Here is a 25701-nt window from a genome sequence, read left to right on the forward strand (position 1 = left end):
CCCATTCTGTACGATCCTCTGCTAATCTCTTTGTGGATGAATAGTCCTTTTGATCCATCCAAGATACCACATTTTCCATTCAAGATGAAGTTGCTGTTATCATCCCTATATTACGGATGTGGAAGGCAAGGGAGACAGAGAATAAGTGACTTGCTCAAAGTAGCAAAGGAAGTTAGTGGCAGAGCCAGACAGAGAACCCTATCATACTTCAGACCCAGTGGGCCAAATTTTCAAATTAGTTCAGCAGCCACAACTGGAGTCAGGTTTTCTAAGGAGCTTGGCTCCCATTTAGATGCCAAAACAAGCAGCCAGATTCTCAGGAGAGCTGAGTACTTCTGATGACCTGACCCATACTGGAGTGCCTAACTGGGAGCCGAGCTCTTTTAGAAATATGGCTCCAAATAATAGCTTTTTAAAAAGCAGGTATAAAGGCACTAGTTTGGGAGCAACATGCTCCATCGCCTCTGTCACTTGAAGATATTGCTCCTAAACATTAAGGGAGCAGTTTTTTAAATGGTTACATGCATTTCCAGAGGCTTGTTCATTCCTGATGCTTTCACTACAGCTGCGTCAAGACAGCCCCCATAAAAACAGCAGGGGACCGTGGTGGCATACGGGAAAGAACCAGACATACAACAGAAGGGAGTAGGAGAAATACAAGAGGACAGAGGGATCTGGAGTGTTAGAGAGAGAGATGGGGATTCTCTCTTCAGAAGAATTCAGCCCAAAGAAGTTCCTAACAAACATAAAAACGCTTGCTTGGAAAATTTCTCTGATGTTGGGTTGTGACTCCCCAAGTCTCAGTATGAAGAGCTGCCTAACTATATACACTGGTGTCAAGGACTGTTCTTAATCCTGCCACTCCAGCACTTGGAAACAATCACGCTGCTACAGTTTCTCAGGCACAGCCTACAACTTGTTAATTACATGTACAGTGGCAAACAAACTGAGCTTGATGCAGCCTCTTGGCTGCTGCTGCCCACCGCCCCTTATTTAAAAATAACAATGACTCCCTGTTTAAAGACAGTGATGCAGCTTTTGCAGAAATTGAATAATGATCACCACAACCTGTAACCAGTGGGCCCAAAATACATTGCACAGATCTGACTGTTTGTATGTGTCGTGTGCCCGTGTGAAGTGAAATCATCAAAAGGAAGGATGTGATTTGAATTGGCAAACAATGAATGAACAGTAGTAGACATAAGCACTTTGTGTGTCAAGGATTTGGCATACCATTCTTTATTCTAATTAATGTCATCCAAGCCTCCTACATCTGCCATGGGGCGGTATTTTAACGTCTTTCTAGAAAAGCGTTTTATGCCCAGTGCTAGCTGAGTCCTGCTAAAATGCTCAGATTTATAAAAGGGCACATGCACAATTAAAAGCCACAGTGAATCCATGTGTACCTTTTGTTCTATTCAGTGGAACAAAAACCTATGTAACAGCTGGAATTTGTCTAAGTGAGTTAGATCACTGAGAGGCACAAGAGTCTGAAAAGGTTTCACATCTCCAATCCAGAAATACCTTCCTCCCATAGTGATCAAGGATAGGATCTGCATGGTCTGAAGTACCCATTCACATCCTGAACATTGTACTGAGAAAATTCCTCTACAGTTTAGTCATATTTCAGCATCTAGCCATATTGAACAAACCTGAGCACCAGCTCTCCTGATCACAGGGAACTAGGATGGAACTGCATATCTTCTGCGGTGGGTAGGAAACTCTACAGTTTTGCCCGAGTCCGACGACAGAATCCACATGCCCCAATACCACCTTGTCCATGTCCCTTTGTCAGAGACAAACATTTGAACACCTGGATAAATAATCTTTCAATGTGTGGGTTCAAAGAATCACCTGTTCTTCCTATTGCCAGAGGCTCTGTATTATTCTGCCTTGTGCATTTGTTCTGCATCTCTACTGTTCAGGGGGGCGCTTTCTTTTTAAAAGCACCCCTGACGGGCAAAAAATTTTCCAACAAAAGTGCTAGTTTAGACAAAGCGTTAGTCTAAACGTATGTCTACACTACAAGTGCTACAGAGATACAGCTGCTATGCTGCAGCTATGCTACTGAAGAGCTGTAGTGTAGACACTTGTTACAGCAATGGAAGGGGTTTTCCGTTGATGTAGTAAATCCACCCCTTTGAAGAATTCTTCCATTGACCTAGGGGCAGCTACAGTGGAGGTTAGGTTGGTATAACCATGTCTCTTAGAGGTGTGAATTCTTCACATCCCCTGAGCGATGTAGCTAGGTCAACCTAACTTTTAGGTGTAGAACGGGCCTAAGTAATAGATTTTTCTGGCTCAAAAGCTTTGCAATTTCTAAACCGTTAAAACAAGAGGAAATGGTTTAGTTTCGGTAAGCAAACACTTACTATGAGAGGACCCCCTGTGCTCTGGTTCCTCATCCTCAGCCATTTACCAAGGCCCTCAATGGGTTGGAAGTTAGAATGTGCAACAAATGAATGAACAATAACAAGACAACTCCTTGGGAGTATCATAAGACACATCACAACCATCTTATTTATAAAAGATACCACAGGGCAGATCTTTCAAATTTGAAATAACACGGCAACATCTCATTGCAACATTCTACAAAATGGTGTAATATCTCAGCCCCTTCCCTCAATTTTCTAACTTAGATATGAACTCTGACCTATCATGAGCCAAACATGAAGCAGCACCACCACCCATGGGCTTCCTGCCATGGCTGCTACTGTTAATTCATAGGGCATAGTCATCCCAGGGCACCATGATTTCAAAGATGGAAAGGAAAGGTGCTAGAAGGATCTCTTGGCCCCCAAATCTTTACAGTGGTGGCAGTGAGAACTCCAGCCCAACCCACACTGTGTGAGCCAGAACTCCCTGCACCCTATCCAGGGGAAACAAATAAAGTGAGAGAATATAGCCCAGTATTTGTGAGACCCCAAATGCGACCTATAGTAAAACACTTGTTCTATATTTTTATTTTTTATGTTATCCCTGCATTTAAGATCCATCCAAAAACCCAGTGGTCAAATTGAATTACAAACTTCAAAGGAATTATTATAAATAGCACAAAGAGGGTGTGGGGGAGAGTGAGATTTTAAAAATAAGTAGATACTTTAGCAAGCAGACACTATTTCCAGAGTAATGCTGACATCATTGATGATGCTGATGCACAAACAAAGATGTTTTGGCAGGATAAGGTGCTATGTACTGCAGCTTCAAGTTGTCAAATAAAAATAGCAATGATAATTTCAGCTGCATCCAAAAGACAAAATATTTGCAAAGTGGAAAAGTTCAAAATTACTTGAAAAAAATATTTCCAAGGTTCTCAGAGAGTATTGCAAACAAGGGAGAAGAATAACCACAAATCGGACCTGGTGTGCACACGGATTAGGTACTGGTATACCAATTTGGTTAGGGGGAATGATTTTTCTATCAATATAATTGTACCACAACAACCCCTAGCGTGGACACAGCTATGCTGGTATGAAGGTGCCTTATACTGGTATAATTATTCCCCTTCCCATATGGAAATAGCTATACCTGCATAAAGTGCCTTTATACTGATGTAACTGTGCCCACATTAGGGAGGTTGTACTGCTTTAACTATGCTGGTATAGTTAAAGTGGTACAAACTTCTAGTGAGACAAAGCCTTAGAAACCAGTAACCAAATACTGAAGCCCTTACTCACTGTCACTGAAGTCAATGGAAGTTTTGCCTGTGTAATTACCTGTAAAAACTGAAGGCTTGATTCTCCACTACCTTGGACCTTGTGTAAAAATGAATTCAATTTACACCTGTGTGTAGGTAACATCTGCACGTTTTATACTCACTTCCCATAGGTGCAAGATGCACTGGAGTTGTGACTCTGGCCCTGAGCATGAGCATTGGGATTTGGCCCCATAAACATGTTTATTTGATAGAAGTCTTTTAAATGTTATGAATATAAGGAGTTTAGATCAGTGTTGTAACATCACAGCTACGAACGTGTGCAAAACCCCCCAACCTTATGTATGTAAACAAACACATACAAGCCTATCACAAACAGCAGAGCTGCTAATTAACAACAAGTGGGTCCTCCGATCTCAGGATATGACAGTGATTTGCTCTGTTGTAACCGATCAAATGCATAACCAGAGGAGGAGCTGCAAGTCTGTACTGACTGACCACAAATAGCCTTCCAAACAGAACTGGGTTTTGGACACCTTTGCATTCAAGAAGTAAATGAGGCAAATCTTCACTGTGAGCAATGGTGTGTTTTGAGCAGAACATTGCCCAGAAACAATCACAGGAGTGTCACCAAATCCAAGTGCTTTAGAAAGTCCTGACAAACACTGATGCACACACATTACAAAAGACTGCAGCCATCATCAAGAGGGGAGTTACCCATTTTTGGCCCTTAATACACCCTTTGTAATGTACTGGCTGGTGTGTATATTAGTGTCTTTTTGCTCTGTACAGCTGGACAGAATTAGTCCTTTTCAAGAGTTTGTGTTTCTGACACCCTCTGATGGCTGGCCTACAAAAAGGATCTAAACCCTAGGACCAGGGTCAACTCAACCAATTTCCCAAGTAAGCAGGGACATGTCAGGTGAGAGGGGAAAGCACCACTTCCTTGGCAAATAGGATGGAGCAAGGAATTGAAATGCCATCTCCCACCATTCCACCCCCGACACACACTCCTGTACACAAACCAGCAACCCTCCTCCTCTCAATCCAATTCTCCTCACACACTACACACACCTTCACCCACACAAACATATCTTACCAACTCTACACCACATATCTGGCTTGTACTTAGAACCATCTCTGAGCACACACAGGGCTTTCTACTTCCAGTTTTAGAACGGCTCTAAGTTATGTCTGGATGCCATTCTGAAAGCCAGAAATCACTAGAGTGCAGTGTCATTCCGGCTATGTCCTCTTTCCACTGCCCAGGCCCCCTACTGCAGGTGTCAGAAGGGAGGTGACATGGAGCTGCTACACCCAATCTATGCCAACCAGCGTTTCTCCCTACACTGAAGGCATCCTCAGGAGACTGGTCAAACCAGCTTTCCTGCCCCTTGCACCAACAGATCAACAAGAAAGCGTTGGAATGGGACCAAGGTCCTCGCCTAGTGCGTGAAGGAACAGAGTGGGTGGATGAGCATGGGGATGGATGCGGGAGGTTGTACTCGGAACATGCAGAATTTTTGTCTTGACACATTTTTAGTTTGAGCAGGTCTTTATACAGGAAAGTCTAGTCAAAGAAGAGGTGGAACTGGCTAGTATAGAGTACAAAAGGCCTGATTCTCCACTGCCTTTTACACTGAAGGGAGAGAAGTGCCTTCTCTCCTCTGAATTCTTTGGACCTGATTCTCTGTTGCCCTGCACCTTATGCAGTCATGTACGCCTGTGCAAAGGGAGTGCAAAATCAGTGAAAAACACTATTGGCTCAGAGTGTTGGCATTTTACACAGGTGTAAATGACCACACAAGGTGCAGGACAGCAGAGAGTCATGTCCAAACACTTTTAGCAGTAGAGCTGCCCCCCCGGGCAGCACCACTGGAGCCTGGTAGCAATGATTAGAAGGAACGGTAAATGGTACTACACAGGGTTTGAGCAGCGAACATTTCAGATCAAAGTGTGTTTAAACAATGTAGCAAAGAGACTAACAGCTTTCAATAGGCATTTCTTTTTAAGACTCCACTTTCTCCAGTTACTCAACTGGATCAACTCTCTTTAGCAACAAAGCTGAATGCTCATGCTCCTTTCATCTCAGCTCCTCCTTTGCTTTCCTTTCAAAGCTCTGACAGTAGGCTGCCTCGGCATTTCTGAAAAGACGTTCTGTTGCGTACCACTCAGGTCAAAAAAAGGACTGCGTAATATTACTCTCTGTGTGTTTTAAGACTGCATGAAGACAGCTGTCACTGACTGTGTTAAATGAAGCAGTGACTCATACTATATTCAGAGTATAGAAGGAAGTGTGGGTAGTATTTCATATCTCTTGAAAAGCTATTATTTCAGATTACGTTTAAAGAGAGAAAGGCAATGACTTTAAAGAGAGTAAACAATAGATTATCTATGATGTATTATATACTAAAAAAGTTTGGTCACATTTTACGCAGAGCTGTCATCATCAGGCAGCATGAGGCTCACAAGTGACAGGAAAGTTCACAGGAACTTTTCAATAAAGTGTATCTGATGGAAAAAATTAAGAACTGGGCATGCTAAATATGCTTTATGTAGTCACTAGAACCAGATTTTCTGTGCTGTGCCAGCAGAGACACGCAGAATGAGGCCTCTTGTTTGCCTGCCTCACATGCAGTCATTCACACCTGTAGAAACTGGGTGCAAAATGCTACCATTCTAATCTGATAGCAATTCCACACCCATTTTGCGCTGGCGTAAATGACTACCCAAGGGGCAGGGCAATGGAAAATAAAGTGCTTGTCTACATGGTTCATTAGTGCATACCAACTCAGGGTTGTAAAGTGTAGAGCACATCAGCGTGTCACCCACTTCCTGGTGGTGTGGACCCCACAGGCACTCACTAAAAATTCTTTAGTGAACAATGATGTAGTACGGTTTGAATCGGGATGATGTAAATGCATGCTAGGAACTTTTAGTACAGGCCAGCAGGCGCCACCTGGACAGTTAGTACATGACACTCCCGTGTGCACTAGAATGTACACCCCCTGCTGGCAGTGGTGGATTAATGATTTTGCTGCCCCAGGCCCAGAAATAATTGCCGCTCCCCCACCCCAGCTCACCTCCGCTCCGACTCGGTCTCCTCCCCTGAGCACGCCGCCAGGTCCTGCTTCTCCCCACTACCTGCCAGTGTTTGTGCATGAAACATCTTCGTGAAGGAGGGGGGAGGGGGAACGCGGCATGCTCAGGAGAGGAGGCACTGCTGGGGCGGGGACTTGGGGAAGGGGACCAATAGGGGCATGGAGGGGGCTGGGGAAGGGGTGGAGTTGGGGCGGTGCCAGGGACAGAGGGCGCGAACCAGCACTGGGTGAAGCAGCCTCTGACTACTATTATAAATTTGCCGCCCCTGCAAATTTGTCGGCCTAGGCGTTAATATGTCACTGCCTGCTGGTGCACTCTAACACACTGTGTAGACAAGCCCCGAGAGCCAAGGAATCCACAAGGAAAAGACAACAAACCTTGCTTTTTCCTCTTTCTTCACCAACTCCACCAGCATTTCGCTTCCCCTAAATACTTAAAGGAAAATGAAGCCCAAAAGTAAAAGCTGAGAACAGAAATAATCAATGAAATCTCTAAAACATTGTTTTAGTCAGAAACAAAAATTGCTTTCTTGATATCTCTGCTTTCCTGGGTTGCTGGATTCTTTCACAGACAAAGGCCAGGTGATAGCTACCACTCACATTTCCTGGTCTTCCTGCATGCACTCGGATACTATGGTAATGCAGGCCATATAAGTGCCTAGATAAATAGACCACCTATGGCGTGTCGGACTCCTTTTGAAATCATCAGCACTGTTTATTAATAATGAAGGAATTTATTGATGAGAAACCAATGGGAACCCATGGGAACTTTAACTTCCACCTGGCTGCCCATCAGAGAGACAGAAAATTTAACTCTATCATGGAGGACAGCAGCAGGGAGCTCCTCCTGCTCCCTTTAAAGTCAATTGGTTTCAATGCCAGTAGAGTTGGGTCAACACTGAGAGCTTCTGAAAATGCCACTGCTACCATTAATAGTGTTTTGCAAACTATTTGTATAATCTTCCCAATAAACCTGAAGTAGGTGGGGAAACTGAGGCATAAGTGAGGTTTCAGAGTAACAGCCATGTTAGTCTGTATCCGCAAAAAGAAAAGGAGTGCTTGTGACACCTTAGAGACTAACAAATTTATTTGAGTCTCTAAGGTGCCACAAGTCCTCCTTTTCTTTTTGAGGCATAAGTGACTTTCCCAAAGCCACCCAACAAATTGTTGGTATTCAGTTGGCTCTTGATGTTAAATGCCTTTAGACAGATCAATTCTAATAATGTTATAGTCTATGAATACAACAATGCAAATCTGGCAGAAACTGGTGGCTGAGCAGTCATGGTTTGGAAAGTGGATTGTTTACTTTGGCTTTTCATACAGTTGTATTGCTTCTAAGTGCTATTATTTGAGATTCTCCCTTGATCTTCTTTCCTCCTTCCAACATTTGCTATACTAATTTCATACTGTCCAGTGATGCTTTATCTCATATAGTTAGGCATTTATGGTTTCTGTGTTCCAGGGCTTTTCCTTTTTTTTTTTTTTTTTTTTTTGGGGCACATGGATGTTCATTTTCAGCTTCAGTTGATGGTGCTGGTCTTGCGTGACATCTGATTTATGCTGCTGATTTTCTGGTGCACTGAGCAAAATCAAAGTAATGAAAATGACAACCAGCAACCTCAAAAGTTGCAAGTTTCATCATTTTTTTCCTTCACACTTTTTATTCAAAGGCCATCCAATAGTAAACTAACCAGCATAAACCAAAACACACGTACAAACAACAGGAAACTGTACTCCAGCCTCACTGTACTCCAATGGTGGCCTAAGTGCAGCTTACAGGCTTTTCTACAATGTGGCATAAACCTTCATCTTTAATACAGATCCCTGCTTACATTGCTCCATCTTGATCCAAACTTGGGCATCATACGATCATCTTAAAGACGTTGGCAGCTGTCAGAGTCTCTAGTTGATGGACACTAGTTGTGAACATCAATACAAGGAGTTTAGATCAATGTTGCAGTATCACAGCTAGGAACGTGTGCAAAAAACCCCAAAACCCTTATGTATGTAAACAAACTATCCAACCAAACACAAACAAGCCTATCACAAACAGCAGAGCAGCTAATAATTAACTAGTGGGTCCTCCAATCTGAGGATATAACAGCAACTCTCTCTTCTGTAACTGATCCCTTGGGGGGAGGGATAGCTCAGTGGTTTGAGCATTGGCCTGCTAAACCCAGGGTTGTGAGTTTAATCCTTGAGGGGGGCATTTAGGGATTTGGGGCAAAAATTGGGGATTGGTCCTGCTTTGAGCAGGGGGTTGGACTAGATGACCTCCTGAGGTCCCTTCCAACCCTGATATTCTATGATTTTATGATCAAATGCATAACTAGAGGAGGAGCTACACATCTGTACTGACTGACCACAAATCACTCCTGTGATTGTTTGTCACGGACTTTTGTTGGTCAAAGATTGAGAGCCGCTAGTCTAGTTTTTATTTCAGATTTACTTTTTATCTATCTGCTCTGAAATGCATGATATGCTCTTCCAAAGTAGTGGACCAGCAGAATTCTATCTGCAGGCTTTCAAGTAAATGTCTTTGGAAAATCCATACAAATTCTGGTCAAGATGTATTTTGTTGTCAGATGCTTTTTCTTCCTTCCCTCTACAAGCAAAAATTCATTCTATAAATGCCAACTTGTGTTCTTTGATGGAACAGTTTCCTGGGGTGTTTCATGACCACTTCATCTGTTCCAAAGGAAGATGGAGGACACCTTTTGAGCACCAGATGGGGAATAACACAACCTATTTGGTATAAATCTTATAACTAGCAGCTTAAAGGCAGTAATTGGAACAGCTTGATAAACACTTTCTTTTTCAGATGCTCCAAACTGCAATCTGGTGGAGAATAACCTTAATTTTTTAACAACCTTCCTCTGTTGTTGTTGTTGTTGACGACTAATACTGATTAGAGTAATTTCATATAAGGTGCCAATTTTGAGGCTCACTAAGGTAATCCGGCAAGTTAAGCAGTTTATATTCTAGGAGGGTTTGCACGACTACATTCCAGTCACACTCAGCCTACCTTTGAGCTCCCACTTCTTCCACAACGCCTATACAAGGATGAGTCAACCAAGACAGTTTTATTTATTGACAAGGTGCATGCAAAGCACATCCGAATAATTTGCATATTATTGCTGTTACTGTTGTCTTTCTGCCTTTGCCATGCTGGTTTGCTGCCCCTTTCCTGCATCCACTGTGAAAGTATGTGTTACATTCCTTGGGGCATGGACCATGTCCCATTCATGATACTGCGAGGCACATACTTGACTGCTGTAACATAATAAATAAATACATACAAATAATGCATGGCATGCAGAATTTTGGTGTAGAAATCTGTGAATCTGAGCAGAACATTGTCATTAGGGTGGTTATTCAGATCTCATAGATGCTAGTGCTGGGAAAGATCTATTATAATTAAACCCATCCAGTTCATCATTTTGTCAATGCAGGAATGCCGCCTCCAATACATCGTCTATTGTTCTGTCCAATAGTTTTAAATATCCCATTAGAGAAGTTTTCCCATTAGTTTTCCTTTGGAGACTATTCCACAGCCTACTACATCTCATTGTCAAAAAGTTTTTCTGATATTCGTTCCATACTCGCCTTTTCTTAATTCTATCCCAATTCCTTCTAGTTATATTGCTTGGAACCCCCCAGATAATTCTTGTCCTTTGCTCGGGTCAGATTGTAACTGTCTCTTGCCCAGTCCGCCCTAAGTGTGGTGTGTGTATAGAAGATGCTCTCCCCTCCTTTACATTTCCTACAGAAGGGTCACTCACAATTCTACTCGCAGCAGCACCCTGAGGAGGAGTAGGGGGCCATGCCTTCACTTTTACTGAAACCAGCACAGAAAATAGCCCAGGCACACTGAGGGGAGTAGGCTGTACCATCCTAGAGGATATTGAAGACTAGTCACTGCCCATACCCTGGGGAGGTCTCAGAAAGGCCATTCTGCCTCCCGAAGGCACAATACTTTATCATGCTCTCTGTGGGACAGCATGGCTTTGTCTAAAAGCCATAATCTAAACCTTTGTGTTTATGCCCCTTAGATATTCTGCAATGACAGCAGTTGAAGGCTGCAGTGAAGTTTCCAGCAGGAGTCCACAAATTTTGGATTTAGATCTAATTCCAGCTCTAAACTTTGGGCCCCATTTCTAACCCATTGACTTGTCCCAGCCATAAATAAAACCCAGGGGTCTTGGCCACCCAGTTGCCTACTTGAAGCATTTGTCTCTGGCTGTCACCCTAATCAAAACAACTAAAATCGTTTCCCTCTGTCCCACAAGCCAACAGAGACAGAAAAAATTTTTGAAATTTGATACAGAGAAAAAAAAATAATTAAAGAAGTGATGAGTGACAGATATAGCTGTTAATTTTGCTGCTGGGGGATTTCTGTCATCTGTTTTTTAAAACCTTTATTTAGATGTGCAGCTGCCTCCTTTGCCTTCCATTCTACCCCAAGGGTTCTAAAACTGGGGTCAGGACCCTTCAGGGGTTGTGAGGTTATTACATGGGGGGTCGCAAGCTGTCAGCCTCCATACCAACCCTGCTTTGCCTCCAGCATTTATAATGGTGTTAAATACATTTAAAAGTGTTTTTAATTTATAAGGGGGGGGTCGCATCAGAGGTTTGCTATGTGAAAGGGGTCACCCGTACAAAAGTTTGAGAATCACTGATCCTACCCCTTCCCACATGAGTCAGAGTGCTGCTGATTATATTAAGAAGTCAATCTATAGAACTGTGTAGAAGCAAATGGAACGTAACCCTTTGCCCTCAAGTTCCTGCCCTCCGCGGTGCATAAGTTTGTCTTTTCCACAGAGAAAAGAAGCAAAACAAACAAACAAACCGTGTTCATGGCAAAAATAAATGAAACTGAACTGGAAAAAGAGTCACCTCCCACTCACATTTTTGTAAAAATGGTATCTTTGGCACAAATCTAAGAGCCTCTCCTTATCTGAGATGAGAAGTAGCAGTAAGAATGCAAATATTATTTGTGTGCCAAATCTTCTCTGTTATCTGTATGATTGGGGCTACTTTCTACCTTCAGAGGCATGATTATGTGCTTCCGAGGACACATTTTAGAACAACAGGAAGTGAACTGAAACACACAGGAGGGACCTCTGCAGACCTGCTGGCAGCCTTCCAGCTACCCAGATCCTGAAGACTGCCATTACGGAAGGGGGGGTCTAGGTTGGATATTACGAAACACTATTTCACTAGGAGGGTGGTGAAACACTGGAATGAGTTACCTAGGGAGGTGGTGAAATCTCCAGCCTTAGAGGTTTTTAAGGTCAGGCTTGACAAAACTCTGGCTGGGATGATTTAGTTGGGGATTGGTCCTGCTTTGAGCAGGGGGTTGGACTAGATGACCTCCTGAGGTCCCTTCCAACCCTGACATTCTATGATTCTACAAATTATGTGTTAATAGCTCCCAGTGCTGCTCTTTTGGAACAATTTACACCTGTGCACTAACCACCTTTGATATTGGCAACTGGGATTCATGACCCCTTCCCTTCATCATCCTGTCGCATGGATCACACCTATAAGGCCTTTGGGGCTGGGTTGTGTGGCAAACTAGTTTGTAGAGTCAATTCCTGTAACTCTCTCTCTCTCTCTTTTTTTTTTAATACCGCAAGGAATGAAAGAATTCTCTTCCCTGCTCCAGAAAACATTTGGGAAGATGGGGCTTGGGAGTCTCCTTGCTGTGGTGGGAGTGTCTCTATTTTGTGATAATAAACTTATTTTTGTTTTCACCATAAATACATTTAGGTGCTGTGGTGTTAAGCAAAGCGGTGATCTTCAGGTGAATCTGACAAGTTGGTCTGTACTGCTCCTTTGGGAACACTAAGAGGAATGAGGGGTTAGTGTCTGCCTTTCAGTAACCTGCACAAAGAGAATGAGGCCTGGAAAGCAGTGCTTGTGTTGACAGAGACTGGTGGTTTCAGGGAGCTGACTCACAGAAAGCACGGACAAGACTCCTTGGTGCCCCACAACCTTAGGAGGAGTTTCAGAGTGGTATAAACAGCAGAAAATCTCTCAAGAGCATGTTCTCCAGCTATCTAGAGCTTCCTAATTCTGACAGGTTTCAGAGTGGTAGCCATGTTAGTTTGTATCAGCAAAAAGAACGAGGAGTACTTGTGGCACTTTAGAGACTAAATTTGTCTCTAAGGTGCCACAAGTTCTCCCCGTTCTTTTTTCTAATTCTGGTTAGGCCAGAAATGCCACAGAAAGGTTTTCTCACGTTATTTCAGCTCCTTCCTTTCAGTCTCCAGCTATTACCAGGAAGGGTAATGGGGTGCAAAACTGGAAGAAAAAAAACCCCCCTCTAAATACCTATCTAAACTCTTTCAATATCCAAAAAAAAAAAAAAAGTTTAAGTTGCGAGCAGACTTTTCCATTGGGTCTCAATTTATCCAGTGCATTTTGCCCATCTCTAGTAATAATTAGTTCAAACCCAGACACCATCCGACCTTTTTTGAGTGCCAAACAACTCAGATTACCCAGGAATACTTTGGGACTTCTGTTAACCACACGCATTTAAGGCAAGAGAAGTGAACAAAACAAGCACTTCCAATTTAGAGACAGTCTTCATTTTAAGCGTCTTAGAACAATATTAGCTAACCCTATTAACTGTGACACAAAGGAGATTATTTGATAGCTTCAGAAGGCTCAATACAGTCTAGATGTTCCTGATTATCTTGCCTAATTGACTTCCTACAACAGAAGTCTGTACCATTATGACAAACATACACTGTGAGGGAAGAATTAACCCTGAAAATGCCACAATGTAACAGGGCTACTGTCATAAATATAAAGGGAAGGGTAACCACCTTCCTGTATACAGTGCTATAAAATCCCTCCTGGCCAGAGGCAAAACCCTTTCACCTGTAAATGGTTACGAAGCTAAGGTAACCTCGCTGGCACCTGACCCAAAATGACCAATGAGGGGACAAGATACTTTCAAATCTGGAGTGGGGGGACAAAGGGGTCTGTCTGTGTGATGCTTTTGACGGGAACAGATCAGGAATGCAAGCCTTACAACTTCTGTAAAGTTAGTAAGTAATCTAGCTAGAACATGCGTTAGATTTCTTTTGTTTGATGGCTGGTAAAATAAGCTGTGTCTTTTTGTAATTTAAGTTTTTGCCTAGAGGGATTCTCTACGTTTTGAATCCAATTACCCTGTAAGGTATTTACCATCCTGATTTTACAGAGGTGATTCTTTTACCTTTTCTTTAATTAAAATTCTTTTTTTAAGAACCTGATCCAAGGGTTTGGGTCTGTGTTCACCTGTACCAATTGGTGAGGATTATTATCAAGCCTTCCCCAGGAAAGGGGGTGTAGGGCTTGGAGGGATATTTTGAGGGAAGACGTCTCCAAGTGGGCTCCTTCCCTGTTCTTTGTTTAAAATGCGTGGTGGTGGCAGCATACGGTTCAAGGACAAGGCAAAGTTTGTACCTTGGGGAAGTTTTTAACGTAAGCTAGTAAGAATAAGCTTAGGGGGTCTTTCATGCAGGTCCCCACTTCCGTACTCTACAGTTCAGAGTGGGGAAGGAACCTTGACAGCTACTTTTAAAGTGAGAATCATGTAACATTCTTTTAAACCAGGGATTCTCAACTGGGGCCACAAAGGGCATGTCTGCACTGCAGTTAGACACCCACATGCCAGCTGAAAGAGGCCAGCCGTGGGGATCTAATTGCAGTGTAGACATACTCTAGGAGATGTCTGGCGGGGGAGGGCAGAAAAATACTCATAGCTACATGGGAGAGACATCCTGGCTACATGGGAAAGGGTTCCCCATGTGGGGAAAGAGGTCCAAGTATGGAAAAGGTTGAGAACCACCATTTTAAACATCTGGTAAGACAATTTTAGCAACTCCCTTCAAATACACTCTTAGTTTTACCCATGAGGGAAAATCCAAACTAAACATGCTGGATCAGACTTAATATTATTTGATATTTATACAGTGATTTTCATTCTGAAGCATTTTAGGAACTATAGGGCCAAATTCTCTGCAGATGTAAACTGCTGCAGCTCTACTGAAATCAATGGAGCGGTTCACTGTCCCCTGCCCAATGAACACTGCCCTATTTTCTCTTCCCACTGTCCTCTGAAGGTCTGTCACTTTTTCTCCCTTTTGCTACAGCCCCTGTTCCACTGAACCCTGTATGGAAGCTCTGCAGCAGTGGGTAATAGAGTGCTCTAAACACAGCATCCTCCTTATATGCAGTCAGAATTAAAGGAATTCAAAGAAATGCTCAGGAGAGATTAGGTGAGACACTGAGCACAATTCACATAAACAAGAGACACAGAGGGCTGCAGGGCAGGGAACGGTGCTGGGATGAGAGCAAGGAAGAATGTTCCTTCCATCTATCAGGAGAAAGAGAAGAAAGCACCCCTCCACTCCCACAACTCCTATAGCTGTGGCCACATAGCTAGAGCACAGGACTGGACTCAGAAGACCTGAGTTCTATTCCCATTTCTGCCCCAGGCCTGCTGGGTGACCTTGGGCAAGTCACGTCACCTCTCTGTGCTTCTGTTTCTCCATTTGTAAAACGGGGGTGGAGGGGATTATACTGATCTTCCTTTGTGAAGTGCTTGGAGATCTACTGGTGAAAAGCAAGAGCTAGATATTACTTCAAGTTGAATTTTTTAGAAAGGCAAAAGGGTTCATTCTACAAACTATTTCATTTAAGTCAGGACATACACCCCAAAACAAAACAAACGTGTGCTTTTTCCCTTTGATGGATTCAGCCCCAGGAATGGAACAGACCTGTTCATCTGTAAGCTCTGGCACTCTGCCTTTGAAGAAGAGGAAAGAACATTCCCTTTCTTTTTTAAAATTAAAATGAAAGATGTATTTGTTTGACAGAGGCTTTGAACTGGCAAAAAGAACCCCTGGTTTTATGAGCTGTATTAAGGTTTATTGTCACAATATTTGTGTGCTAATTTGTTCTTCAAAGTCCTTTGGGATGAGTTCTGTGGGTGAGATGCTGTATAAATATGGATGGGACAGCATTGCGCCTTGCATTTATCAATGAAATATTTATGGTGTTCAGAGCTCCAGACACTTCAGTGCTATAGAAAGTGAGAAACCACATTAATATGTAGCTGTCATTTAACAATATATGCACTACAATTAAGAGCAATATAGAAGCAATGTCTCTCTAGCAATCCTAATCTCTACTTTGAAAACTCCCAGAATAAGAAAAAAGTGGTACTTCCCCCCAAAAAAGAATTAGAACCCTAGAAGACTCAGAGATAAATCATTAGGGGTTTTAAAATGATTTTTCCAAGAGGAAGAAATATCATTGTAAGTCAAAATAAAATCCATGCACATTTAGATCTGATTCTAGAACTCCTCCCTCAAAGTTCAAGAATATGAAGGTCCATTACACAACACACTAGCCAGGTTCTCCGCTAGTGTAAATCAAGGAAGCTTTAGGGGAGTTGGAAATATGCCTATCTGCAGCAGCTGAGCAGCTGGCTCATGGTATTTTATATCCTGTAGTAGCTTTAAAACACTTCTTGATCCTCCACAGAGAATCGATCATAGGCTAATAAGAAATGGAAGGCTTTTAAGAAGAAATTTTAAAAGGAGGAAGTAACTTGGTGACATATAAAGAATACACACACTGGGCTAGATCCTCTGGTGTCATTCAGGGTAGCGCTACTAAAGTTGATTTATAGCAGCTGAGGATGTGTCTCATTTTCAAGGTTGCTTCAGGTTGCTTCAGTGTGGGTAACACATTGCACTTGCATCTTTGGGCATACAAAGAATGACATTGTTATTGTTTGCCATAGTTCTGCAGGTGTGCAGCTGTAATGATCCTTTATTTATCATTGTATTTTCAAATATCATGACTGAACATATTTTGTTGTGCATTCCTTTAGATGTAAGGGCTCAACCCTATACACTTTCACTTACCTGAGTAGTCCTAGTGAAGTCAATTGTTTGCAAGAAGTTAGGCTTTGCAAGAATATGCACAAGGACCTTTCATTTCATTTATCACTGCTGCTAGGAGTGTCATTATTAATGCTAAATATTACCCTATGAAGTGGGCCTTCGGTTTGAAAAACCGTGTTTATATGCCCATTGCATGATCTTTCCACTTTCCTTCTGGGGTACATTGCTCCATCCTGCTACTTTCCTGATGAGCTCAGCATGGAATGAGAACTGATAGAACCTCTACGCTCTGAATGCTTCCAATGACTGCCACTCAGTCTGTTTCAATTGTTTGCTGATTTGCAGCAATGTGTATAGGCACTTCCTCAGTACAGTTTCATCCAGTAGCTGGACTAACAAGTCCAGCTGTGCCTGTAAATTGATATTTGAGTCCCAGCAAGACTAGTTAAGTGTTTGAAAAGCTTGCATTATCTTGCAGAATAGTAAGGCCTTCTTGGTAAATATTATTGGTGGCAAATACCTTATCAAAATGATAAAGCTAGTTGGAATTTTAAAAGAAATATCCATGGGTAAATGTTATTTTCAACTTTATTTTTTGAAAATTCTAAATGAAACAAAAAATTTAATAATGCTTCCAATGGAAATGTTTGTTTTTCATTGCTTTTGACAACTATTTTTTTTCAAAAATTTCTAATTTTTGTTTTCCCAAACTATCTTTTTGCTATAACAAAATAAATTATGCCCAGAATCAGGTGTTTGGTTTTTGTGTGGTACTTTTCTCTCTTCCCACCATCCTTGCTTTTGGCATTCTAACTTTTCAAAGCCTCTCCAGTTTTGAAAACAGAGTGACAAAAGGAAATATGAAACAGTATAACTTTGCCACTGTAACTTTTCAGAAGCTCAGGACTTCCTCCCTCATGTCATCATTCATTCTACTGCATTTGGTGACAAAAAAGGAGAAAAATGAAGACAGCGAATAAACAAACATCTGAAATTTTGAATAATTTTCTAAAAATGAATCAAAATGAAAAATGTTCCATTTGAACTCAACAACTGAAAAATTTCACTATAAAAAACTCAAGTTTTTCAACCAGGTCTATAAAAAGAACTCTAAAAGCACTTAAATTGGTGCTTTTGTTTACACTGTTTTAAAATCAGGATTATGGGTAATGAAATTATTCAGTATTAAACTATAGGATGTTGTCTTAACTATTTTTGAATAAATGTAATAACAATAATGGCCTCTTATACAGGCTTTTCATCCGTAAGTCTCACAGCACCATGCCCTTGTAAATTAGTGACTAATTAATGGAAATCTGATGTATTTGAGTTCCCCCCCAATAAAAAAAGAGAACAGTTTACAGAACCTTTAACTTTGAAAATACCATTACATTGTTCACTTTAAGCCATAATCATACTCTTTACAGATTCTAAGCCCTGCTTTGCTAATTTTAGCAACTGTACTAAGGAATGAAGGCTTTAAAATGTTAATCAATTGAAACATTATTTACAGAGCGGCAGTCAAACAATGTGACTCAGAGGGCTTTCTGAAAGAGGCAACAGAAATGTTGAAAAGCTTGAACACCAAATAACAAAAAAGGGTTCTGGAAAGAGACAAGGCTAAACAAACTATTAGCAGATGGAAATAAATGCAAAATTACTATTTTTGTTTAATGCCAATAATGCTCTCAGGACAGTCTCCGCCCTAAAGAGGCCCCAATCCTGGAAATGATTGCACTTAGTGAGCATCCTATGGGCTTCTCTGAGGCGCCACATGGGCACAGGGGTCTATCTGGGTGGAGAATGTTGCAATATTGGAGCCTGTAATGCAATAGAAGCCAGGACACTCTGGGAAACTCAGATGAAAGAGTTAGCTTCGATTTTTTTAAGTGACTCAGCAACCTCTTTTTGACTGTCCAAGCAATGAGCTCTTGTGATAAAGTGAGAATTTTTTGTACTGTTTTTATGAAGTACATAAAATATGTACTATATGTGCCTCAGCTTATATATGTATAATATAAAATATAAGCTTATATATGTATAATGTAAAATATGTACTATATGTGCCTCAGCTTACCTCTATAACATAGTAGGCATTGCTACCTAGTGGGTATAAAATGGTTAACACGGCTTCTGCAACAGCGCAGGAGACATGAAACATGCGTCACCTAGCTACCTGGGTGGAATGAATGGGTTGTTAAAGAACTGGATGAAATCAACCTATACCAACAGAGAATCTGGAAAGACAATGAGACAATGAGAATGAATGAACAATCCACACCTAAGAGCAGGAAACCCTGGCAGGACGACAGAGGGGGGCAAAAGGTGTCAGGTGGCTGGAATAAGGGCTGCCCTTTGGAGGAATTCAACAGCTCTCACCCAGGCTAAGGACAAAGAGAGGGAGATGGAGCCAGTAATGGAGTCCATAACAACTTGGCTGACTTACTGCACTGGTTTGGCTGAGACAGACTATGACTTAACCATTGTCTCTCTTCACTAATCCTAGGACTTTCGGATTCTGTATGCCAGTTGACTAAGTGATTGTTACTTTGGTTTGAAAATGTTGCCTTCTGTTGCTGCAAATACTCACTGAGAGCATTGTGCCCTGAAGAGTTACAGCAGAAGTTTGGCTTCGCTGGATTCGCTGCAGGGAACCACAGAAAGAGTCAGGGATTGTTGATGCCTGAAAGCCCAGTGTCCAAGTCTTGGATGCCATGGGCCTGCCCCTGTGGAACTATGTGAACTCTTGGGGTTCAGCACAGTAAAAGGGGCCACTCCCAAGGGACTAGTTACAGGTTGGGACATAGACCAGATCCTGTGGCTCCGTGACAGCTCCTATATATGTTTTAAATAAGAGGAATGTGGTGGTTTAATTCATGTGGATTCGGAGGATGTTCCAGGCATGGGGTGTGGCATGGGAAAATTGCATGGACATGGAAGCATGAGAGAGAAATGGAGTACCCTGGTGTGGGTGCAGGGGGGATGCATGTGAGTGGGGTTGGTAGAAATGGTTTGTTTTGGGGGGGGGGGGGGAAGATGGGTGGTAAGAGACAAGGCATCAAACTTTCAAAGTGATTTAGGAGCTTAAGTTCATTTTCCAAAGTAATGTAAGCCCCTAGGAGCCCAAGTTTCACTGAAAGCCTGTGAGATTTAGGGCTTGTCTACCCACAGAAGTTGTAGCATGTGAACTATACTCAAACTACAACAGTGCTCCCCCACAGCTCCTGAGTTTAAACACAATTAAACAGCTGTAAATGAGATTACACCAGTATAGTTTATTCCTGTAAGGGATGAGAATCATCTATACCCACACAAAGCACTTTTATACTGGCCTAACTGCACCCACACTAAGGATTGTATTGACATTACTGTATGTGTATAAAAAAAACCCCACACACTCCCAATAGTTGTATCATTAGAAAAAAGTGAATGCCATGCCTAAGGCTCCTCAGAGTGCTGAAGTTACTTTTCACAATGGGACTTCAGCACTTGTGAAAATGTTATGCAAGGTCTGTGATGTATCCTGAGGCAGAATTGACAGTGAGGGTGAGAAGGTTAAACTTGAGGCAGTGTGCACTATGTGGAGTGAAATAGGGGTCTCAAAAGATTCATTGACGGGGGTGAAATTTTTCTCTTATTATATATAAGTATGGGCTATGGTTTTACATTTTTCTGACTAAAAGTCCAAATGAAAACTAGGATAATTGGCAGTGCTGATATCAAGACTCCCACAGTCCTCTGCAAGCTGCTGCTACTCTGCTTCTTAATGGCCAGGTCCCTGGGGCTTCTGTGCTGCATCCAGATGATGAAGGGAAGTAACCATTGGGACCCCACAGTGACTCAGTCCCATGTTGTGTGTGTAGGTATGGAGAGGAGAAGCTTCCATGGCATGGGAAGCATATTTTAAATACCAAAACATTCAACTTCCTCAATCTTTGCATGGTCTCATTAAAAATGCAAGGGCTAGACAACATGGTATTAAAATGCTGAGTGCCAGCCTACACTAGACCTCCCAGCCTTGCTACCCCAGTGGAGTTGCACCAGTAATAACAAGAGTGAGAATTTTAAGCGGGGGTAGAGGCTGTAGAAAAGGGACATTTGTTTATAAGGCGGGAAGGAAGAAAGCAATTCAGTTCTCTCTGTGTGCGCTGACATTTCTAGTCATAGAATCATTTAGCTGAGCAGTAAAAATAAACCACCATGGCCAGACAAGCCCCTTTTTCACAACTTCTTTATGGGGAATGCTGGAATTCCAAAGTACTTTCCCAAAGTAGAGGCAGTAAAGTATGCTCCAATACTTATTTTTTTAACCATCGCCAAAGCAGTGCATAAATACCAGATGAGGTACAAGAACATAGGATTAGTCCGCAGTTGGTCTACAATGACCATTGGCAACTCATGGATATTGTTGCCAAACCTTCAAGGTTTAAAAGGGACATTCTCACAACAATCGGTCTCTGCCTACCAAAGCTATATAAGAACAGATGATCCTATGATAATACAGTTTTTGAAGAATGTAGACAACGCGTAAGCCTAACTCTCCCTATTGTTGCTGTATATATGGAACTACTGATGGTTTTTCAGGTCACTGTACCTGTTCACAATTATTCTGACATGTTTCCGTTCATGTGGCTTGGCAGGGACATGCAGAAGTGATACAAAGATGTGCCATGGCTGAAATATTAAGTGGGCATTTGGAGGCCAATGCTTCCCCCAGTTGTACCTTTGTAACTCCAGTAAAGCCACTGGCATTTAAAGGCTTCAAAGGCTGAAGGCAGAATTTGGCCCTTGGTGTTCTAAAATCCCTAAGCAGACAGCCCGATGAGCTTCTCCTTTATTCCAAGCACAATGCATGCATACTAGAGAAATGGATAATGCAGAACTTACCACCTCTGAAGGACCACATGCTGAGAAATCTTGGGAGTACAAATCCAAGTATTCATTCCACTTAGCACAGAACAGCAAAGGTACCTCACCTTCGTGGTTAGCTGCTTTATCATGAGTTTGGTACGTTGTGTGTTTTATGCTACTTTGCTTATGCAGTCATGATAGATTAATACATTCCAAGGCCAGCAGGGACCACTGTGATCATCTAGTCTGACCTCCTGTATAGCACAGGCCAGAGAACATTCCCAAAATAATTCCTAGAGCAGATCTTTTGTAAAAACATCCAATCTGGACTTACAAATTGCCAGTGATGGAGAATCCACTATGATCCTTGGTAAATTGTTCCAATGCTTTCATTACCCTCACTCTTACAAATGTATGCAAAAAGAAAAGGAGGACTTGTGGCACCTCAGAGACTAACCAATTTATTTGAGCATGAGCTTTCGTACGCTACAGCTCACGAAGAAGTGAGCTGTAGCTCACGAAAGCTCATGCTCACATAAATTGGTTAGTCTCTAAGGTGCCACAAGTCCTCCTTTTCTTTTTGCGAATACAGACTAACACGGCTGCGACTCTGAAACAAACGTATGCGTTACTTCTAGTCTGAATTTGTCTAACTTCGGCTTCCAGCTATTGGATTGTGTTATACCTTTTTCTGCTAGACTGAAGAGCCCATATATCAAATATCTGTTCCCCATGTAGTTATGTATAGAGTATAATCAAGTCACTCCTTAACCCTCTCTTTGTTAAGCTAAACAGATTGACCTCCTTGAGTCTATCACTATAAGACATGTTTTTTAATCCTTTAATCATTCTTGTGGATTTCCTCTTAAGTCCCTCCAATTTATCAAGATCCCTCTTGAATTGTGGACTCCAAAACTGAACCCGGTATTCCACAAACTGTTGCACCAGTGCCAAGTACAGAGGTAAATAACCTCTCTGCTCCTACTCAAGACTGCCCTGTTTATGCATCTAAATGTATAAGCTTTCACTGATTAATACAAACTTGTTTTAACATTCTTTACAATTTGACATGAGATACAGCACTAACCTTGCCTGTATAACCAAGACTTGGATTGAGAATGAGCCATCTGTACGTCCAGCTCTACCTTACTAGCTACCCAACACAACACATGCTTATGGCAGGACAAATAAAAGCCTCCCCCGCCACCAAAAAAAAAAAAACATAGTGGGAGACGCAGAAGGGGAGATAATATGGACACAAAAGCCATTGTGAGTACCTTACATGGCACGGGAATCCAGGAATGGAAATATTTCATCCTCTCCTCTCCCTAAGTGGTATAAAGATAACTCCCATTCCCCTCCTGAGCTAACCAAATGGCTGTCCAGCATGACACTAAAGACCTCCACGCTCCTGACTCTCAGACTCCAAAGACTAGGTCTGATATTCAGCCTGATATTCAGGCTGATAAGAGCAATCAAAGTGCTCCATACAGTGAGTTCCCGTGTTCTCCTTAACAGCATAGTAGTAATGAAAGGAAGAAGAATACTAAGAGAAGTTCATCATAAGATGAGCATGTAGGCATCAGTGTTAAAATCAAATTTGCATTCAAGCTATAAGAAAACAGGGAAGCATAAAATACTGTGTGCCCAGAGGTGGGAAGGAGGGTTTTGCCTGCTGGGGAAATTCAGAGAGATGATCATTCTTAAAAACAGATTGTAAAGCTCTTGACTAACATTAGTGAGCAGTTACTCATACAAGTAGCTCCACTGAAGTCAATGGAAACACTTACGTAAGAACCTTTCAATCAGAATGAGTAAGGAGTCCACAGTCTGGCCCTTCTATATTTATTTCTGCATCTGAAATAAACAACATTCAGTGCCTCTCATTCTCTCTTCCATTTTTATTTGAAAATGTCTAGCATGTCCATATAAAAAACCAACAACCCACACTCGATGTGACAAACCTATCAAGTATTAGTAAGCAATAAGCATAAGTAAGTATTTCTCTACATGGGGACAATTCAAATATTTTATGGCTGTACCTTTCCACACTTGTTCAAATGAATGACTGAATTTCTGACAAGCTCACTACATATTACAATACTACCAAAAGGAACCATGAACAACACAGTGAATCAATTAATAAAGGTTAATACATTACCTTAGATACTTATATCTGAGCAACCGAGGTCTCCTGAGTGACCTATCAGGGATAGATTACAGCTTTAGATGACAAAATTACTTCTTTACTTTGATTATGTGCTTTGAAGAAAAAAAAACCATAGAAGTATTAAGGACCCAACCCACCGTTAATAGAATTCAATAGAAGTCTTTCAAACAACTTCCATGGACATCGGATCAGGCCCTAAAATTGACCAAAATAACAGAGGGGCATTAAGAGCTCAAAGCCATTCTGTTGTGATGACATGAAAGTTTAAGCCTTGCTTAAACTTGCAGGAAAAGACAAAAAGGTAAAACATTTGCTGCTGTACAGAAGCCTGATGCACTCGAGACATTCTGCCAATAAATCATGGCATTTTAGATGTGACTTGCCAACTAGAGTTCAAGGCAAGATTTTCCAGTAGGCTTTCTAAGCAGAAAAATCTTGCCAACAAGTACACAGTAGCTTGATTTAATGATATTTAGGGTGAATAGCTTCAACAGTATTTTGCCCTTCTTTTAATCCAACCGTGTTACCAATTTCAATATGAAGAATAGATTTATTAAAACAGTATATGCTTTTTGATCAGTCCAGAAGTTTGCCATTCTATAGTGACAATGGCTGCTCTGAAACAGTTAAGCTGACTGTCTACCAAGCCTCACAAGCAATCCTAACTCAAATTTGTTTGTTCTCCTTCATATTATTTAAATTATTCCACTCCAACTGAACTGTCAGAGGGTCATGAACATTTCTCTACTGTGTAATACAGTTTAATTACTTGGCTTTCAATATAATTTTTTTTCAACTTTGCAATGCAGTAATGAATATTTGCCTAGGTAGATCAAATATCAGGTTTCAGTCTAAATCTATTGAAGTTAAATTGGACAGCCAATAAATTAGGGTTCAGAGATCAAGATTTAAAATAGCAATGCTTGACAACAGACATTAGTTATTAATAAGGCTTACGCAAGAACTCAGAACAACAGTGCAAGTGACGGAAGGTGGTTGGCTGAAAGGTGATTAATGACTAAAAGACCATGTGCCACTTGGCAACTTCCTCTAGCATAGGTATGAGCTAGGGATTTAGAATGACAGCTCCTTGCTAATGAGGTTTCTTACTTAGGAAACAGATTAACCTTTCAAAGACAAGTTTCTTGGTGCTGTCACTGTCTGTCTCAATCGTACTTGCAATCAGAAGAGATCTTGAAGGTTACCATCATTAGAGCTGAGCAAATAATTTGCAACAAATAATTTATTCCGTGACTCTAGTTCTAAATATTCAAAGAAGTGCCCACTAATTTTGCTGTCTCTGTTTTTGAATACCCAGCTTTAAACTCTGATGCTTTGATTTTTAGAGGTGCTCAACACCCACACCCACAACTCCAGGTGAAGTCAGTGGGAACTACAGAAGCTCTGTACTTCAAAAAACCCACAGGCCCTAACTATCTCAAGTTGGACAACCAGAAATCAAGACACCCAGAATTAATGGACATTATTAAAAAAAATCTGTCTTTAATTTCTCTGCTTGTGGAATATCCAGAGCAGATTGCAATTCCCAGACACCAATTGGTTATTAGATTATTTTTCTAATTTTTAAAATTGATTGACCTCAAAGAGTCTGCTCTATTTGGCATGCAAGCTGCATTGCTTAGTTGTAACTGATCAGATAGTCACATGACATTGTCATGAGATTTCTTCACTGACTGGTCAATTTTGCAAGCACTTCCAGTGCACATACTCTCATGTGTGAATTGAACATTTGTTTTTTGTGAATGTGCTTTTGGAGAACATTCATGCTGGGTGAATTTGATCATTCAAATGTTCATGAAAAGTGAATGCTGAAGCAATCCACCCATAGAGTCTCAAGATTTTTAAGACCAAAATAGACCATTACAATCATATAGTCTAACCCAGGGGTCTCAAACTCAAATGACCATGAGTGCCACATGACCACTAGTGCATTGGCCCGAGGGCTGCATCACTGACACCCTACCCTTGTTGCCCCCGCCCCCACTCCACCCCTTC

The sequence above is a fragment of the Lepidochelys kempii genome, chromosome 2, assembly GCF_965140265.1.
Source record: "Lepidochelys kempii isolate rLepKem1 chromosome 2, rLepKem1.hap2, whole genome shotgun sequence".
Lineage (NCBI taxonomy): Eukaryota > Metazoa > Chordata > Testudines > Cheloniidae > Lepidochelys > Lepidochelys kempii.